Source organism: Octopus sinensis, linkage group LG6, assembly GCF_006345805.1.
Source record: "Octopus sinensis linkage group LG6, ASM634580v1, whole genome shotgun sequence".
Taxonomy (NCBI): domain Eukaryota; kingdom Metazoa; phylum Mollusca; class Cephalopoda; order Octopoda; family Octopodidae; genus Octopus; species Octopus sinensis.
Genome location: NC_043002.1, coordinates 23841053 through 23863693, shown reverse-complemented (window position 1 = coordinate 23863693; position 22641 = coordinate 23841053).

Sequence of the window (22641 nt, the reverse complement as noted above, 5' to 3'; positions counted from 1 at the left end):
ATTGGGTCGAATTTTCCAATAAGTTGAACAAGCTCCAAAAAATGTCTTTTATTTTCATTTGCCTTCTCAACTCGAATGTCTTCTCTCTGGCCTCGTAAGGCTAGGTTTTGCTTAACAAGAAACATAATTATGTTCAAAAATCTAGTCAGGATTTGCTTCCATTTCTTTGTTTCATTTTCAACAAGAGTTTGTTGTTCTTTGTCTATTACCTTGCCTTTGAAAAGGCGAATTTCTAGCTCTTTCCATTGAGTGAACGCATTCTCATGTGCATGGCTAGATTCATGTTCTTGTATGTTGGGATTCAATTTCCACCAAGATTTGAAACCATCAACTGAACAAAACTTTGAGTTTTCACTCGAAAATAGCTAACAACAAAACAAAACACAGCTTCTTTCGATGAAGAGTATATTATCCAAGTTCTCAAGATTTTTTCCCCGTTTTGTAAAGTTCGAAAAAACCAGTTTCTTGACAGTCTTCTAATCTCCCCTTTCAGTTTTGCAATTTGTCCTGAAGGTACAACTTCTTTAAATTCACAGTCAATATTCTGCACAACGTTCGATCCTTGTTGTACAAAGATTTACCAAATACCGTCACCAGGCCACATTCTAATGTCTTCCAAATTAATATTAGAGTTTTGTTCTTCAGTAGTTTGTCGTGGATCAGCATCATCAACTTCATCTTCTATCTTCTTTTCAAGTTGTACTTCACTAACAACATCAACTCCATGACCTTCTACAGTAATACCAGTTTCGTCTGGATGGTCGGATCTAATGAGAAATTTAATTACGGCACCTTCATTTCGCCTTTCCTTTTCTTCTCTCGTTTTTTTTCTTTTCGAAATGCTACATCGCTGTCCTTAATTCGCTTCATCTCAAATTATATCAGTGATATCGTAAATTTATATGAATAAAACCAAATAGAGTATAGACCAACCTAAAAATTAATCAACTTTCTGAATATCATCGACACAAACACAACATTACTGTATTAACAATATTTTACTGTATATTACACAATATTAACACACAATACAAGTTTACCGATGATAGATTTAAATTTCAAAGAAATCTTAATAGCAACTATACATTATTAAAGTCTATAATATTTATACTGCATTTTTATTAATGATATATCAATACAAATAAATTGTGCCGCCCGGGGTGGACCGCCCCCGTCTTGGTACGTCACTGATCAAATAATACACAATAAACTTCAAATAAGCCATATAATTTGCAAAACATATCTGGGAACGAGTAACCAAGAGATCCTCTAAGTATTTACTCGACTGGCAAGAAATAATAACCAATTCTACCTCAAATACCACCCAGTCACCTTAAAAGAAGGAAATGGTTAAGGACAGTAGGTTCCTAAATGCACAGTGTCTGAAAATTATCTGATTGGAACCGGAACACCTTTCACCAAAGATCTGTTCGGTCCGTGCCGCCAAACAGCAACATGCGACATGCGTGGATTAGAGCTAAAGCTCATTCTCTATATTGGCTCTATATCGCATGGCTCAGTGGTTAGAGCGTCGAGCTTACGATCGTGAGGTTGTGAGTTCGAATCCCGGACCGGGCTGCGTGTAGTGTTCTTGAGCAAGACACTTTATTTCACGTTGCTCCAGTTCACTCAGCTGTAGAAATGAGTTGCGACGTCACAGGTGCCAAGCTGTATCGGCCTTTGCCTTTCCCTTGGATAACACTGGTGGCGTGGAGAGGGTAGGCTGGTATGCACGGGCGACTGCTGGTCTTCCATAAACAACCTTGCCCAGACTTGTCCCTGGGAGGGTAACTTTCTAGGTGCAATCCCACGGTCAGTCATGACCGAAGGGGGTCTCAATATTGGTTAGTGTCGCATATCTCTTGTTGATACATGGATTTAAAACACCCATCTTTCAACAACAGACAAGAACTGTGCAACGCTAATTGGTTCTTATAACATTACCAATCTGGGATGTTAGTCATACCACTATTCGTCCACACATATCTGTGAGGATCAGAGTTAAATCTCATTATCTATTTTTCACTTGATAATGGCTTTATTTTTAAACCGAAATATTGAAATATAAGATAAAAGTGTAAACCTTTGTTTTTGTTTAGCTTTGTTTTACTCCTATTTTTCAAATTTGCATCGTTGTGGCAGTCTAAATCATTTTAAATTACATGCATCTAAACATCTACATACGTATACATATACACACACATATATGTTTTTATATGTGTGTATAGATATATATGTATATGTGTAAATATACGAGAGAGTGCTGAAAAGTTCATGGCTTTGGGTAAAAAAAAGTACAGCAGGATCTGTTAATTGTGATTTTACTCAACATATTCCCCTCTCAGATTCACACACTTATTGCAGCGGTCCTTCAGTTTTTTCTAAATCCTGTAAAAGAACTCAGAAGATTGGGCCTCCAACCTAGCCTTTCACGACACCCTTAAAGCCAGTAACTTTTTCCAGTACACCCTCGTATATATATTCAAAATGTGACCGCGTGTGTACCGTTGGCGATTTTTTTTCCTCCGTCTTCCCTTCTTTGGATCTTTCCGTTTCCTATGTTTTTCACGAAGAGCTCCGCTCGAAACGTTAAACCCTCCTTCTTTCCTTCTTTCCTGGGCGTCCAATAATACTATACTTGTTCCACGTCCTCGTGTTGTTGTGTTTTCTCTTGGTGTTTTCATGTTTGGATTAACTATATATATATATATATATAAAGTTAATCCAAACAAGAAAGCACAAAAAAAACAACAACGCGAGGACGTGGAACAAATATAGTATTATTGGACGCTCAGGAAAGAAGGAAAGAAAGAGGGTTTAACGTTTCAAGCGGAGCTCTTCGTCGGAAACATAGGAGAAGGAAAGATCCAGAGAAGGGAAGACAGAGGGAAAAAATCGCCAACGGTACACACGAGGTCACATTTATATATATTATATATATATAATAATATATATATATATATATATATATATATATATATATATATATATATATGAGAGAGAGAGAGAGAACTTAGGTTTGTGGGACGTGCTGCACGTAGCTCTACATTTACCTGATTACGTTTTGTGAAATTTCGGTTACCCGATTGACTGCCATGTCATTTTATTCTTTTCGAACTTCAATGAACGCATTACATTTTGTTGAGAAACAAAAATTAGATACTCTGAATATTCTTCAGTGACGTTCATTTCTGTGGAGTCATTGATACAACCAATAATTGCATTAAGCTCATTTGGAAATTTTCCTTATGTAATTTAAACAAGGAAAAGTCTTTCTTTTCATAAACAGTTTGGATCATAAATGATTATTCAAACGGAAATAATTGACTTTTGATAATCAATTACACTTATTGTCAATTAAGTATCGTCACTGTGTGCTTGTGTGTTTATTATGTGTGTGTACATATACATACATACATACATACATACATACATACATACATACATACATACATACATATATACATACATACATATATATGTACTATGTATACACACACAATAAACACTCACACATATATGTGTGTAATATATATATATATATGTGTGTGTGTGTGTATCTATGTATGCATGTATGTATGTATGCGTATGTGTATATATATATATACATACATATATATATATATATATAACAAATTAAGAGGGAGGCTTATTAGCAATTTGAACCTACATATCTATATGTATATATATGTATACATACACACACATTACTCACAAGCACGCACATTCACCCTCGTACACATCCCCATGCGCACGCACACATACACACACAGTACACATAGAAGCTGAATGCATGCATATGTATATACATACTCACGTATGCACGCGTGCATGCACAGACATGCGCTTGCATACACACATGCATACATAAATGTATGCATACCTGCATAGGTACAGCCATACATGCATACACACACACACACACAAACATACACATTTATGTGTGTGTTTGCGTTCTCTGGTGTTAACTGTGGTGTCGAATTGTGTCCCTTGACGTCAAAAAACGTGACTTAGCTATTCAATATATGGAAATCGATAAAATAATGGACTGAAATAAACACTACAACGATATGATCGATTAAACTCTTGAAAACGGTGCTTAGCATGGCCAAATCTCTGACAGAAACCAGTAAAAGGTTGTGTGGTTGTGTGTGTGTATAGATGTGTGTGTGTATGTGTGTGTATAGATGTGCGTGTGTGTATAGATGTGTGTGTGTATAGATGTGTGTGTATAGATGTGTGTGTATAGATGTGTGTGTATAGATGTGTGTGTATAGATGTGTGTGTATAGATGTGTGTGTGTATAGATGTGTGTATAGATGTGTGTGTGTGTATAGATGTGTATGTGTATAGATGTGTGTGTATAGATGTGTGTGTATAGATGTATGTGTATAGATGTGTGTGTGTATAAATGTGTGTGTGTATAGATGTGTGTGTGTGTATAGATGTGTGTGTGTATAGATGTGTGTGTGTATAGATGTGTGTATAGATGTGTGTGTGTATAGATGTGTGTATGTATAGATGTGTGTGTACAGATGTGTGTGTATAGATGTGTGTGTATATAGATGTGTGTATATATAGATGTGTGTGTGTATAGATGTGTGTTTGTATAGATGTGTGTGCGTATAGATGTGTGTGTGTATAGATGTATGTATGTATAGATATGTGTGTATAGATGTGTGTGTGTATAGATGTGTATGTGTATAGATGTGTGTGTGTGTGTATAGATGTGTGTGTGTGTATTTGTCTATGTATATCCGCCTCTCACTCCCCCTCTTTCTATATATATATAGAGAGAGAGGGGGGGAGTGACGCACATATACGTACACCCATACCTGCACATATGAGCACACACACACACACACATACACACACATACTTCTTCTCCGCAACCTGTGCTTCAACACATCTCCTCAGTGATTATCTTCCATATATCAATGTTGTTGCTGAAGTTGTTGTTGTTGCTACTGCTGCTGCTGTTGTAGCTGTCGTTGCTATAGTGTCGTTGTTATTATGGCGAGATTTCTTACATTTTGCTGCTACTGCAGATGCAGCTGCTGTAGCTAACGACGTTATTGTTTAGTCACATGTCTGCTCTGATTGAGTAGATCGAAATCCTTCCAAGCGTGACCGTCCTGCCATTTCTGTTTTTTTTTTTTGCCTCGGTACAGTGCATCAAACAGTGATTTATCCACTGAGCCCTTATTTTTCAAGACAATGTCCAGGGATGACATAAGGGAGATTTTTTTAGTGACCACATAGGGACTTCTTTGTTACATCGAACAGTGACATAAGGAAGATTCTTTAGCTGTGGTTTCTAGTGACCACATAGGGACTTCTTTGTTACATCGAACAGTGGTTCGCAATGTTGATGTAGTTCTTTACTTTTTTGTCTTTTACTTGTTTCAGTTATTAGACTGCGGCCATGCTGGGACACCGCCACGGAGGGTTTTAGTCGAACAACTCGAACCGCTAAGTTATGGGGACGTAAACAAACCAACACCGGTTTCAAGCGATGGTGCACAAATGCAAACACAAGGGGCACCTACAACACACATACATATACGTAATATATATATATATAATTATATATATATATTATATATATATATATATATTATATATATATATATATATGTTTTTTCTGAGTACCTCATTTCTTCTAATTATATATATATATATATATATATATATATATATATATATATATATTATATATTATATATTTACGACGGGCTTCTTCAGATTCTGTCAACCAAATCCACTCACAAATTAAGTCGGCCCGGGCCTATAGCTAAAGACACTTGTCCAAGGTGTCACGCAGCGAGACTGAAACCGGAGCCATCAAGTTGGGAAACAAGCTTCTTACCACACAACACATAGTGTTGTTGTTATAGCTAATAACGTTTTTGATGTAAGAAAATGTTGCTATCACCAACGTTATTGTTGTTGCTAACTTTGTTGCTAACTTTGTTGCTAACAGTGTTTGTCATAGCAATGTCGTTGTAGCCAACAGTATTGTCGTAGTTAACAGCGTTGGTGTTGTAGCTTAATGTCGTTGTAATTACCAGTGTTGTAGCTATTGTTATCGTAGCTATCGGTGTAGTTGTTACTGAAGCTACTGATGTTGTTCTTGTAACTAGCGACATTGCATAACACTGTTAGTATTGTAGCTGTGTTCTTGTTATTATGGTAGGTGACACTGTTCTTGTAGGTAGTAACATTTTTGTTGTAGCTAACAATGATGTAACAAACAACCTTTTTTTTTCTTCTTACAGTTGCTAAAGCGTTGCTATTGCAGCTGACGATATTGTTGTAGCTAACAAAGTTATTTTGTAGCGAAAGTGCGACTATTGTAGCTGACAGTGTTGTTATGGCAGCTAACTCTGCACTACTTGTAGCTAATAGTGTTTTATTGCTGCTTCTAATAGTGTTGCTAAGGTAACTCTGTTCTTGTGGCTAACAGCGTTGTTATTGTAGCTAATAGTGTTGTTATGGTAGTTAACACTGTTATAGACGTGGTTTGTGATATTTCTGCTGTAGTTAGCAGTAACACTATTAACTACAAGTAAAAGCTGTCAACTACAACTATAACAGTGTGGATTCCTTGTTGTAACTAACAATGTTTTTATTGTAGCCAACAGTGTTGTTAGTGTAAGTTAACTGTGTATGACTGTAACTAAAGCCCTGTTGTTGTAGCTAACAGTGTTGAAGTTGTAGCTAACTTTATTCTTATAGCTAACGATATCTCTGTTATAATTAACAAATACTGTTGTTGCTAACATTATTATTGTAGTTAAGTGTTGTTGAAGCGTAACAGTTTCGTTTTTATCATTGAATAGTTATGTTGTTCTTTGCTAACACTGTTACGGTTAGTGATGTTGTTCTTATAGCTAGCATTGTTGTTATCTAATAATTATTAGATAATAGAAGACTACGTTATCTAATGTGTCTTTCCTTATTTAAGACGGTGCGGTGTGATTTTAGGAAGATTTCGCTGGCCTGTTATTGTATTCAATGTTTTTATACCTGGTGCTGCTGTTATTACTAATAGCCAGTGTTGGTCTATCCTGTGTTTTTCTTATTGTATCTAATGTAGTTATTTTCGCAAGTATTATTGTGTTTATTGTATCTGGTGTCGCATCAACTCTTTTACTTGTTTCAGTCATTTAACTGCGGCCATGCTGGAACACCGCCTTTAGTCGACCAAATCGACCCCAGGACTTATTCTTTGTAAGCCTAGTACTTATTCTATCGTTCTCTTTTGCCGAGCCGCTAAGTTACGGGGATGTAAACACACCAGCATCGGTTGTCAAGCGATGTGGGGCGGGGACAAACACAGACACACAAACACACATCACACACATACATATATACGACGGGCTTCTTTCAGTTTCCGTCTACCAAATCCACTCACAAGGCTTTGGTCGGCCCGAGGCTATAGTAGAAGACACTTGCCCAAGGTGCCACGCAGTGGGACTGAACCTGGAACCATGTGGTTGGTAAGCAAGCTATTAACCACACAGCCACTCCTGCGCCTATCTAATGATTTTCGTTGTTGTTACGGCTAATTTTGTTGTTGTTGCTGTTGTTTTAGCTAGCGTTGTAACTAATGATTTTCTTGCAGCGATGGTTGCAGTTAAATTTCTTGTTGTTGTTGTTGTTATGGTTATTCTAGTTAGCATTGTTGTTGCTGTTTGCTTTATTACATGTAAACTTTCATCTTCGTCGTCGATGTTGTCATTGTTGTTCTTGCTGTCGTTGTTGTTCTTACCGTTGTTGCTGTTCCTGTTGTTGTTATTGTCGCGGTTGTCATTGTTGTCGCTGGTTTTGTTGTTGTTGTTGTTCTTCTTCTTCTTCTCTTGTGGTGAAAGAGTACAGTGGAGTTCACACCCCCACCCCACCCCTGCCGGAGCCTCGTGGAGCTTAGTTAGGTATTGTTGCTCAATAAACACTCACAATGCCCGGTCTGGGAATCGAAACCGCGTTCTTACGACCGCGAGTCCGCTGCCCTAACCACTGGGCCATTGCGCCTCTACTCTTGCTGTCGTTGTTGTTCTTATCGTTGCTGTTGCTCTTGTTGTTGTTATTGTCGCGGATGTCATTGTTATCGTCGCTGGTTTTGTTGTCGTTGTTGTTGTCGCTGTTGTTGTTGTATTTGGTCTTGTACTTAGGTGTAGCTAGTGTTGCTGTTTTTGAATCTAGCGATGTTGTAGCTAGACTAACTAGTATAGATCTCTTTATTCTCTTTTACTCTTTTGCTTGTTTCAATCATTTGACTGCGGCCATGCTGGAGCACCGCCTTTAGTCGACCAAATCGATCCCAGGACTAGTATTTATTCTATCAGTCTCTTTTGCCAAAGCGCTAAGTTACGGTGACGTAAACATACCAGCATCAGTTGTCAAGCGATGTTGAGGAGGCAAGCACAGACACACACACATACACACACACACACACACATACATATATACGACGGGCTTCTTTCAGTTTCCGTCTACCAAATCCACTCACCAAGGCTTTGGTTGGCCCGAGGCTATAGTAGAAGACACTTACCCAAGGTGCCACGTAGTGGGACTGAACCCGGAACCATATGGTTGGTAAGCAAGCTACTTACCACACAGCCACTCCTGCGCCTAGCTGTTGTTTTTGTTGATGTTATTGTATTCAGTGTTGTTGTTGTTATTGCAGCTAATCTTATTTTTACTGTTTAGCGTTGCATTTATTGTTGCCATTACTGTTGCTTGTAATGTCGTTGTTGCTGTAGTTATTATGGTCTTGTTCTTATAACCACTATGGTTGCTGTTGCTGTTTAACCCCAGGTCAGCACTGATTGAAGCTGACTTAAAAATAAAAGTTGTTCCAATCGTGACCATCCCAACTTTTGTTTCTCGGGGACAAGTGTCCATAGAATGCTTTTTTTTTATTATGACAGTGAAAATTTGTAGTTGTTATTTCTAGCAGTTCGAGTGACCATGGTAGTCGGTGTGTGTGTATGTGTGTGTGTGTCTGTGCCAGAGAAAGATATATATATATATATATATATATATATATATACATTAATAAATCCACACTCGCATACACCACACACACACACACACACACCACACACACACACACACACACACACACACCACACACACACACACACACACACACGACCCCCATTCCACCTCACACATGCCCCACCCCTCACACAAACATCCAAGTCTCTGATAACACACCGGAGAATCAATTTTTACTCTGAGAAACGAACACCTTCGCCATCACCACTACCATCCGCAACATCGACGCCATCACCACCACCACCACTATCACCATCATCATCACCGCCACCAATACCATCACCTCTATCAACATCACTATCATCACCAACGCCATCACCACCACCATCACTACCACCAGCACCATCACCACTGCCGTCACCTTCACTATCACCACCACTATCATCAATCCACCACTCTTACTACCACCAACACCATCACAACCTACAACAGCAACAACGACTACTACCATCACCACCAACACTACAAACACTAATAGCTAAGTGGTCTATATCTCACAGAGGTACCTACTTACAGCCTGGTGAACCGTGCCTCACTTGCACCTAGGTGGGTTCTTTATACATAAATACGACGAGCTTCTTTCAGTTTCCGTCTACCAAATCCACTCACAAGGCTTTGGTCGGCCCAAGGCTATAGTAGAAGACACTTGCCCAAGGTGCCACGCAGTGGGACTGAACCCGGAACCATGTGATTGGTAAGCAAGCTACTTACCACACAGCCACTCCTGTAAACTGTACTGCACAGTGGCACCTATTTACAGCTAGATAGACTGTATCTCAAAGAGGTGCCGACTTATCGCTAGGTAGACTGCACCAGTGGTACCTACCTACAACTTGATGGACTGAACCTTAAAGTGGTACCTGCTTACATCTATGTGGACTGTACCTAACAGTGGTACGTACTTACAGCTAGATAGACTACGTCTCAAAGAGGTACCACCTACTTACAGCTAGGTAGATTGCAGCACACAGTGGTACCTACTTGCAGTCAGATGAACCATACCTGACAGTGGGACCCATATGCAATAAGTTGAAGTCATCTCCACGTAGTGGCTACTTCCAGTTATGTGAACTGCACCCTATATGGTACTTACTTACAACTTGGTAGGTTGTACTCCAAATTACTACTTACAATAAGGTGAAATGATCTCCTTGTGATACTTACTAACAGCCAGGTGGACTCTACCAAACAGTAATACTATTAAAGATAGATACTGTACCACAAGCGTACCTACTTGCAATTTGGTGGGCTGTACTTAGTACTACCTACTTATACCTAGATGAACTGAACGTCATAGTGGTACCTACATACTAGATGGACTGTACTTCATAATAGTAATTAATTACAGCAAGGTGGATTATAGTTCTCAGCAGTACCTCCTTGGACTGTACCTCATTAAATGTAGATATCCCGCTATGGGTCACTACGGTATATACAGCTTCAAGGACTGTACTTCACTGTGCTACCTACTTACCTTTGAGCGGACTCAGCTACTGAGAGCGAGTCTCTTGACCACTGACTCAACTCAGCATTGACAAACAGGACTTGAAGCATAGTCCTCTGACCAAGCAGCTCTGTAAGCTATCGTCTCTTCCATAATACTCTCTGCAAACCAACTGTAAGATCAGTTTAAGAAGAGCTGGAGGTTGGGTATCAAGTGACTCAAGCAGTTGTCATCTTCTACTTAAAACAATTTTGCTCCAGCTTGGCTGTCTTGCAAAAGAGAACTGCCTTACTGAGCAGCAACAAAACCAGAAGCAGCAGCAACAACAACACTGGTCGTCATCGCCGTCGTCGTCACCGCCACCACACCATCATCATCGTTTCATCATCGTTGTTGTCATCAACGTTATTGTCAGTATCATGTCTGAAGCACTTGTTTGTAAATATAGTCCTAGATAGGCGTGTCCAAATCAAAATGATAAGATTGTAACAATTGGGAGGTCTTTGATCCTAGATTTGCTTGATCAGAGCTAAACTAAACTGAGATTAAACAACGAAACAACAACAGCAATAACCACAAACATCATTATCACCTCACTATGAAAACATAACGTACTTGAACCAACAATGGAGCCTCTTAACAAATATAGCAGCCAAATCTCCCTCGAATCACATCCTACCTTTTTAAAGTGACACGTTAAATAGGTGTCTCTTAAAAAAAGATGGGCGGGTTGAAATATCTTTCATTATAGTTCTGTTAAGTTTTGGCCAGCTTTGATGAAACAACAACAGGAAATACCCCAAGAGAAAGACAGATGTCCATATTGAGAAAATAATGACCAACCAACTGATTTGTTTGGAGAGATGTTGTTATGACATTCGCCTGTTTATAAAGTGAGATCTGGGCAACACAGCAGCAGCAACAGTGGAGGCGCAATGGCCCAATAGTTAGGGCAGCGGACTAGCGGTCGGAGGATCGCGGTTTCGAGTCCCAGACCGGGCGTTGTGAGTGTTTATTGAGCGAAAACACCTAAAGCTCCACGATGCTCCGGCAGGGGGTGGTGGCGACCCCTGTTGTACTCTTTCGCTCCAACTTTCTCTCACTCTTTCTTCCTGATTCTTGTCCCCGACTTCCTACGCAACCGCTGAGCCTGAATGCGCATTCACCCATCCGTCGATGCTCTCGGTATCGGGGGTTGACCTGCTTTCTTTTCTGAGAGTCTTACGAATAGCAAAGGACCACGTTTCGGACTTCTCCCATCTTGCGAGCTCTGGGACGAAGACCGTTCGCGCAACAGCAACAACAGCAGCAACATCAGTGGCAGCTTTTGCAATATAAAAGAAATACTATCGTCAGCAGACTAACACCACTCACATTATCATTTCTCTCCTATCATCACCACTACTCAGGGCCGGATTAAGACCCATAGAGGCCCTAAGCACTTAAAAGGTTTTGGTGCCCTCAAGTATATGTAAATGATTCAAAACGTAAACAAAAATAATTCAAAATGTAAACAATAAGAAACTATAAAATAAATTTTTATTTTTCAAAATGAAACAAAATTCGCTGTAAGATGCAAAATAATGCTTATTTTTGTATACTTCCACTTTATTTATATTTGAAAAGTTTCCTCCTCGTTTTTTTTTTTTCTTGCAAAGTGTTCGATGATATCGTTAAAATCAATTTTACGATACTTCTATACTTAGTAAAAGGGTAAAGACCCCCTTCGGTCATGAATGACCATGGGATTGCACCTAGAAAGTTACCCTCCTAGACACAAGTCCGGGCAAGGTTGTTTTATGGAAGACCAGCAGTCGCCCATGCATACCGGCCTCCCCTCTCCACGCCACCAGTGTTATCCAAGGGAAAGACAAAGGTCGATACAGCTTGGAACCAGTGACGTCGCAACTCATTTCTACAGCTGAGTGAACTGGAGCAACGTGAAATAAAGTGTTTTGCTCAAGAACGGGATTCGAGCTCACAACCTAACGATCGTAAGCTCGACGCTCTAACCACTGAGCCATGCGCCTTCACTTAGTAGCCTATACTTAGTAGCGATAAGCTATTACGAATATTATTTTAGCAAGTTTAAAGTGATTTCTTTTGTGCCGTAAACCATTTTCATTTCTGTGGTGCCCCTGTCCCTTGATGCCCTAAGCACGTGCTTATTTTGTTTAATGGGTTAATCCAGTGCTGCCACAAAGTCCATCAATACCATTATCATCATCACCAACTTCATCGTCATTACCACCGCTATCTTCATCACAATGACTATCAACACCAACATTATCGTACCATTACTATCACACCGATATTATCATCATCACCACCACTACTATCTCCATTATCATCCCAACATTATCGTTACCAAAGCTATCACACCAACACTATCATCATCACAATCACTATCATCGCCAACATTATCGTTACTAACGCTATCACGCCAATTCTATCATCATCACCACTATTTTCATTGTCAACATTATTATCACAATCACTATCATCACTAACGCTATCACTATCAACACTATCACTTCAACACTATTACCAACACCACTATCATCAACATCACAATCACCGTGTCCACCACTATCTTCATCAACAGCGCTATTGCCGTTTCCATTATTATAACCATCACTATCGCTATCATAACCAGTATCATCATTACCAACGTTATCACTTCAAAACTATGATTAACGCCACTATAATTACCACTACGACTATTATCGTTAGCACCACATTATTTGTCCACCAACATTATCATCACAACAACTATTGGCACCACCGCCACCACCACCACCACCACCACCACCAACGCCGCTGCCGTCAATTCTGCAACTACCTCCAATGCTACAGACACACAAAGTACACATAACCTTCAAAACTTGCAACACTGCGGTAAGAAACAGCTGCAGTATCAACAACAACATTGACAACAATAACAACAGCCACAACATTGACGACAAAAACAGCCATCAAAGAGCGGCGTCTCAAAATAACATCACAGCTTCCTTCTTTCGCTTTGTTGTTGTTATTTAACACCGGGACGCGTAATGACTGACCATTGTCACTTTTTAAATAGCTGCGACTACATTGTCTTAGTGTGTGTCCAGATTTATTTTAAGAGAGTAGCTTGCGTGATCTGGGGAGGAGAACTTTGACTACTGTTTCTAGCAAGTTCAGCGATCGTGTAAAGGTATCCTCGTTGATTCAGTGCAATAGAGAAGACGATGGTGATGGTGATGGTTATGTTTGTGACAATGTAGGTGGCATCAATGAGTGTTAGTTGTTGTGACGACGGCGGCGGTGGCGGCGGTGGTGGCGGCGGTGGTGGTGGTTGTACTGGTAGTGTTGTTTGTTTTTGTTGTTGTTGTTGCTGTTGCGGTGGTGGCGAAAGTGGTAATGTTACGGTGATGATACGGTCGTTTTTGTTTAAACTCGTCAACCCTGATCGAGCAGAGCTATGAGTCAAAGACTTTCGGACCTTAACCATCCCGTCTTTCTTGTTTGTTTGTTTCTTTCTTTATTTCTTCACATCTTTCGTATGTCCAGAACCACATTTTTTAAAGACGATACAATGTGAACTGAGAAAGATTTGGCTGCCATTTCTGGGAGGTCAAGTGACCAAGTAGAAGTTTCTCCTTAATCGTGAAGTTTAGGCCGGCTCTTGTGGTGGCGATGGTGGAGGTGGTGGCAGTGGTGTTGGTGATGGCAGTAACGGTGGTAGTGGTGGTGGTGGTGGTGGTGGTGGTGGTGGTGGTGGTAATGGTAGAGTAGGAGGAGATGAAGAGGGTGATGGTTGGCAGTGAACGGTTATACTGAGATGATGATGGTGGTGTTGGAAATGAAGATGATACAAATGTTGTTGTTGTTGTTGTTGTGGTGGTGGTGTTTGGTGGTGGTCGAGGTGGTGATGACTGAAGGAGATTAGTCAATGGAAGAGTGGACAGTTGCCCGTACCCAGGTGATACTGATGTGATGAGGAGTTCAGTTTGATACCTATGGACCTGAGTAGGGATGATGTCCTAGAGCATCAAAACTTCTAGGGAAGCAATGTTGAGCAAGTTATTCAATACTGCATAAGAGTGAATGAAGGGTTGCACAATTTGCTGCAGCTATACCTGACTAGGAAGCTTTTGTCATCACAACCCGCATGAGGTGAAGGAAGAAAGAGAAGCAGGTTTTTCAGATGTGCAGGAATGGAGGGCAGATGTGCAAGATGAGTGCTGTGCACTCGATAATGGTTTTCTTTGATTTTTTCTCTTATTTCTGTCACTGGACTGTGGCCATGCTGGGGCTCCATCTTAGAGTGTTCAGTCAATCATATCAACCCCAGTGCTTATATTTTTAGGCCTGATACATATTCTCGTGGTCTCTTTTGCCAAAATGCTAGGTTATGGAAACATAAACACACCAACACTGGTTGTCAAGCAGTGGTGGGGGACAAACACTCACACATACACACACACGCACGCACACACATTTTTTCTCTCCTTGTTTTTTCTGTGTCCCTTTCTGTAGAAGAGCGTAGGCTCGAAACGTAAAAGACTTTTTCTTTTCCTGAGCGTTTTATTAATACATCTGTTTGTTTTGTACACCACCTGTCTTCGTCTTTTGTTTTTTCGTAAACTCTCCCTTTATATATATATATATATATATATATATATATATATATATATATATTATATATATATATATATATATATATACGACAGGCTTCTTTCGGTTTCCAGCTACCAGATCCACTCACAGGGCTCTGGTTGCCCCAAGGCTATAGTAGAAAGCACTTGCTCAAGGTGTCATGCAGTGGGACTGAACTCAGAACCATGTAGTCAGGAAACAAACTACTTACTACACAGCCATGCTTGCACCTATCCATACCTAGTACGAATTCTGCCAGTTCTGTTTTTGCCAAACTGCAATGGGCTTCCACATAGTTTTAATCTACCCAATTCACTTACAAGATATTGATTGACCTGGAGTGATAGGAGAAGATATTTGCTCAAGATGCCTCTGCTCATTGGGATTGAACCTGTTACCATGTAGTTGCAAAACAAACTTGTCCAAGGTACCATACAGTGAGACTGAACCTGAGACTGAATGGTTGGGAAGCACACTTCTTACCATACAGCCACGCCTGTGCCTATAATTTGGTTATAATTTATTTTCAACCCTAATACAACACAAAGTCAAAAACCTAGATTAAATGAGGTTGAAATCTAGGCTGCTGATGTTACAATATCAGCTGTCATTTATAGGCTACTTGCAGCTAAGCCCGGTTTCACCCGGTCTGTTTGCATGATGTGGCTGTGATCGTTTTCGGTTAGGCATAATCTATAACAGCGTTTCTCAACCTTATCATTTCGGGTCCCCTGTTTCGATTGATGCCTCCAAGTGTATGAAAATTTCCTGACCTCGCCACCTTGTCAGAAAACAGCTTCAGGAGTTGTGAAGTACGAACTTGTACGTAGTCTGTTTCTGAGAACTATTCTATTGGACCTCTGTCTAATCATTAAAACATTGGGCGATCTTTCGATATGGGAACACATGACTTATAAACCACGTGTGTTTATTTACATTTTTGAAGATGATCGTCGGTTTCCGTAAAACTTTAAAAAAATTTTTAATATGGGGTTGTGGGGAACGGGGATCTTTTGAAGTTGGTGTGAAAGCGAAAGAGACAGGGAGGGCGCGATTGTATGAGTGTTTTTTTAACTTGGCGTGAAGCAGAAGAATTGATGTGCGTGCGTGTGTGTGTGTGATAGAGAGAGAGAGAGAGTGTGTGTGTGTGTGTGTGTGTGTATGTGAGAGACAGTGTGTGTGTGTGAGAGAGTGTGACTCAGTGTGTGTGTGTTTGATGGGGTGTGCGAGACAGAATGTGTGGTATGTATGTGAATTGCTTTTGTGAGTGTGCGTGAAGAGACAGAGAGAGTAATGTTGCTGGTGTGTGTGTGTGTTTGAGAGAGAGAGAGATAACTGAAATTTTTCATCCACTTTTTGTAGTGAGTGAATGTGTGAGTGATTGACAGAGAAAAAGTGAGAGAGAGGTTACGTATGTATGTATAAATGGCTTCAGTGACACACACATGCATGCATACACGCAGGTTGTTATGCATGTATGTATGTATGTATGTATGTATGTATGTATGTATGTATGTATGTATGTATGTATGTATGTATGTATGTATGTATGTATGTGTGTATGTATGTGCGTATGTATCTATGAATGGCCAAGAGAGAGTTAACTGAAATTTTTTATTCACTTTCTGTAGTGAGTGAATTTGTGAGTGACTGACAGAGAAAAGGAGAAAGAGGTTATGTATGTATGTATGTATGTATGTATGTATGTATGTATGTATGTATGTATGTATGTATGTATGAATGAATGGCTTTGGCTGACTGTCATCCTGTACTCACCTTGTTGCTAGCGAAATGGTATATAAGGCGGCGAGCTGGCAGAAACGTTAGCACGCCGGGCGAAATGCGTAGCCGTACCTCATCTGCTGTTACGTTCTGAGTTCAAATTCCGCTGAGGTCGACTTTACCTTTCATCCTTTCGGGGTCGATAAATTAAGTACCAGTTACACACTGGGGTCGATGTAATCGACTTAATCCGTTTGTCCCCTCTGTGTTTAGCTCATTGTGGGTAGTAAAGAAATAGGTATATGCCGACTGTGTGAGCAACTGGTTGTTTTAATGGTGGAACAAACAGGGGAATTCTATTAGAAAAAGTTTTAATCGATTTTCTCTGTAACTATGGGGTCTAGGAAAAAAATACAAACTGCATTCCAATCTATGCACCCGTCTTCACATGTGTACCATTTTCCACTTGAATCCACCGAGACATTTGGCTGTGAACCTCAAGACAAGAAAGAATACAACGATTGCCCATGTCCAATTTATATTATAGACTAGCTATTTTGACCCGTGCTTCGCTCGGGTTTTCGTGGTGATGTTGTTTTGTGCGTGTTGTCTCCTTTTCCCTTTCTTCTTTTGTTCGTCTTCTTTGCCTTTCCCATATTCCTCACCATGGCAACCAAATGGTAGCCCCTCATACCATTGCCCACCCCATTTTACTCCCCAGTGTAAATTTTGGTGCCAATCCGACCCCATCTACCGCCCCTTAAACTTTTCCCATCCCAAAATGAGACAAATAACCAAGAAATCAAACAGCTTTTTCGCATTTCAGCTTTATAGATATTGATTAGAAATTTACTTTATTTATGCATGACAATTCATAATCATTTGATATAAGCAATCTGTAAATAACTTGTAGTTTATTTCTTTAGTTTTTTAGTCATGGCCAAATGATTAAGTAGTTTCCTATGCAATGACATGATCTTGGGTTCAATTCTGTAGCATGGTATCTTTTACCACAACATCAGGTTGGCCTAAGCTTTGTGAGTGAAAATAGATTGGCAGTAGCCTGTCTATCCAGTTTGAATCACTTGTATAGAAGTTCATCAAGTAGATTCAGAGGTACAGCATTATCACATACAGCATCAAGCTAATTCTGTCTGATGGTTACATTAACTTTTGATACCAATCCACCTGAAATTGCCCCTGGGTTTTGTGATACAAACGTCCTGTTTTAACCCTTTAGCATTCAGATTACTTTGTCAAATGTAATGTTTATTTATACACATTAATCATCATCATCATCATCATCATTATCATCATCCTCACTTAATTTCTGGTTTCCATGGTGGCAATTAATCATACATTATCACATAGCTTCAAGATTTCAAAGATGTGATTGCTTAGAATGGCATTGTTGGGTAGGTGTAAGAGGCCAGATTTTGACAGTTTGAACATAAAACAAGGAGAATATTTGGGCCAGATGTGGCCAGTTTAAAAGCTAAAGAGTTAAAATGATCTTAATTAAAACCTTCTTGCAAAATTTCATGTTAATTCAGGTTCCAAATACCAGCTTAATAATAATAAAATTATTTCAATAAATTCTTTATTATTTTCAAAATTAATGGAAAGAAAAACAGTAGTTCAACAAAAATATGATAACAAAGGGTTAAAGGTATCTTTGGAATACTCAGCCACTTAATTGTTAATTTAATTAGCAAGTAATTCACTTGATTGAACAACTGATTCCTCATAATCAAACAGAGATTCAGTCAATATTTACACCTGAGTTGTTGGCTCAGCACAGCATCTCCCTTTATTACAGCAGCAACCAATTGAATGATGACTACTATTATCTTCAATTATTGTACTTAATTATTTTTATTCATTTTATAATGTCTAACATTGGCATCATTTTGGCGAGTTGGCAGAATCATTAGCATGCTAGGCAGGTATGTGTCCATCTTTATGTTCTGAGTTCAAATTCAACTTTGTCTTTCACCCTTTCAAGATCAATGAAATAAGTACCTGTTGAGCCCTAGAGTTGATATAATCAACTTAACTAGTCCTAGGTAAGAGTATAAAAACAGCATCCGTCTGCCAAGCCATGTTGAGCCAGTGTGGCAGAGTAGGCTCATCAAACCAGTATGATCTCAAACTCAAATTCCCAGCCTCCACATCAGACCGTGGTTGGTGAAGAGAACATGATGAGGCCTTCGTCTTGCAGTGGACTGAACATAGGCAATCCAGTCCATTCCTCTCAGTACCACTTATACTCCTCCCCAATGTTCCACCATCTATTTCTCTCTCTCTCTCTCTCTCTCTCTCTCTCTCTCTCTCTCTCTCTCTCTCTCTCTCTCTCTCTCTCTCTCTCTCTCTCTCTCTCTTTCTCTTTAACTCTATCTCTCCTTCTCCTTTCTTTTCTTACTGGGGTAGCTAAGTATCTCTATCCCTCTATTATACTTTAACCTTTGAACTGCTTCAAAGCCACCTCCTTTGGTTCAACTCCCTCTCCCAGCTGAGAGGGTTACCAAGTAACTCACAAGTTACTTGGTGGCCCTGCTGCTACGTAAAAAGCACCATGTACACTCTGCAAAGTGGTTGGCATTAGGAAGAGCTTCCCGACTTAACTACTCCTGGGTAAGAGTATAAAAACAGCATCGCTCTCCCAAGCCATGTTGAGCCAGTGTGGCAGAGTAGGCTCATCAAACCAGTATGATCTCAAACTCAAATTCACAGCCTCCACATCAGACTGTGGTTGGTGGAGAGAACATGATGAGGCCTTTGTCTTGCTAGGCAAACTGGACCTCTCCAGTTTGTCTAGCTCCAGTCAATTCTCACATGGGTTGGACAGTTTGACAGGAACTGATGGGCCAGAGGACTGCACCAAGCTCTACTGTCTGCTTTGACATGTTTCTATAGCTGGGTGTCCTTCCTAACACCAACCATTTTACAGAGTGTACCAGGTGCTTTTTATGTGGCACACACAAATACATAAACACACACACACACACACACGCGCGCACACACACACACACACACACACACACACACACATGCACATGCACACATGAACACATATACTAACATACTTTGATTCTCTCTATATATATATATGGATGCAAGACCTGGACACTAAAGAAAGCTGACCAGAAGAGAATTAATGCATTCGAGCTTTGGTGTTGGAGAAGACTTTTACGGATTCCATGGACAGCGAGGCTCACCAATGGAGAAGTTCTTAAGCAGATCAGGCCGAAAATGTTGCTAGAAGCTAGGATCACCAAGCATAGATTGGCATATTTCGGTCATATTATGCGGAGAAAATCCCTGGAAAAGGACATCATGCTCGGAATGGTCAGTGGCAAGAGAGGAAGAGGCTGACCAAGAACCCGCTGGCTTGACACCATCAAGAGTGATATCGGAATGGACATAGCCAGTCTGAAAGAAGCAGCCCAGGATAGAACTGACTGGAGGACACTGATCCAACGAGTAACCGAGAGTCGACTTCAACTGAGCGGATAGATAGATATGGAGGTGAAGTATATATTAAAAATATATACATTTTTTTTTTTAATCTTTTAGTCAGTAGGACAATCAGTGCCCATGATCTTTTGCAGGGACTCCAAAACAAAGGAAAGAGAAGAAGGAAAGGCCAGTGACATAGGCAATAGGGGAGCAAGGTGAGCAACCACTTCCACAGACAATTTTTAAAATTAGTGCCTTTCTGACAATTTTTTAAACTCTTTAATTGACCTGTGCAGTAAAAGTTGAATCTCTTTTTTTTTTTTTTTTTAGCTAATGCATGGCCTTTGAAGTACTTTCAGGAGTCATTGCTTTATTTGATCGACCTGTCATCTGTTGGTGGCTGCTGACATCTGAAGAACCAAAACAAACTCTGAAATCATAACCTCTCATCACAGGACAATCCTAAGAAGTTTTATCATTTCTATGGCACACCTATATCAATAGTTGAAAACTTTATGAGAATACAATTACATATTTTATAACTTATGAAATATTTTGCATAATATAAGAAAAATAAGTTAAAAATTGTTTGGTATGTGTCGTGGCACCTTTTTCTTTATGTGCATGCTCCTCCTAACTTTAGAACCTGGCTACACAACTGGGAAAGACAAGCTCAAACCTCAAACCTGGCCTGAATCCTTACAACAAAGCGGCCTCTGCTAAAGTCATCCAGTGTACCAAACAACAAAACTGGCAGTCATTAACACATGAGATAGAAATGCGTCACAGTATTTGTTCCAACTTTCTGCTTTCTGATTTCATAATCCTGTCAAGGTCGGCATTGCCTTTCATCCTTTTACGATCAATAAAAGCCATACCAAACCAGGGAGGAGCATTGGTGGAATTCAAAGAATATCAGAACAGATGACTATGGTGTTTGTTCTGGTTCATTGATTTCTGTGTTCAAATCCCAGTCACTTGGTTTAATGCCACCATATAGCATCAGTGAAACAAAAAAAGTATTTCTGATCTCCCAGTATGTTTACGTGTGCTTAAAGTATGTCCATATCAATAATAAATAGCATAAACAAAACATGGGTATTTGCTGTTATTTCATTGTTTATATATATCTGTGAGTTTATGTATATATATATATATATGCAGCCATACATGTATACACATACACACATGTATGCACACATACACATATATTTATATATGCACATATACATGCATAATACATATATTATATAATATATATAGACAGATAGATAGATAGACAGATAGACAGACAGACAGACAGACAGACAGACAGACAGACAGACAGACAGACAGACAGACAGATAGATAGATAGAAAGATAGCTGCATACATACATACACATATACATACCAACATAATACATACATATGCAGAAAATACATACATACATACATACATACATACATACATACATACATACATACATACATACATACATACATACATACATACATACTTATAAGCATGCATGCATACATTTTATTATTTTACCTGGTAGAAAGTTTTAAAATGAAACAAAACAATAAAATAATGAAAAAATGATAAAAATGATAAAAGTATATGTATAAAAATAATATTGGAGTATTATTTTTCTCTGTTCTACCAAACCTATATGAGAGTGTGAGTGTGTGTACTTGTGTGTGTGCATGTGCTTGTGTGTGTGAATGTGTGCACATGCATTGCTCAACAAGTGGTCACAATTGTTGATAAGATTGCCACCAATGAACATGAATTGGGCTCTGTAGAAGTAGACTTACCAATATACAAGAATTATTGAACTCACTTTCTGAAGACATAAATGATATTGATCTCATTAGTATTGATCAATAGCATGTATATGAAAAATCAAGACTCATGTACACAGACAAAAAATACACCAAGAAGAGAAGAAATCTTTAGCACTACAGAAGAAATAAAGCAGCAAATTATGGATCTAGACTCAAATCTTGAAAATAACATGCAAGTTCTTGTAGCAATTGACAAAGCAAAGAATTGCGAAGGGAAAGAGTTTGAAGACAATAGGAGGAAAGCAGATGAGTGTCCAGACTTCTTCAGATAAGTTTTTCTTGGAAAAGAATTAAATGTTCAAACAATAGATTTATGAATACATATTTGATATCTTGCACTTGTTAATGAGAAGTTAAAGTGAAAATATAGTTAAAAACACAGATTTCAAAAGAAAAAGATGTCTTGTAATATTTAATGAGTGCATTTAAATTTAATTGTGTCTATTTGTGGTGCACCTGAGCATTGTATACAATAATTTCATTA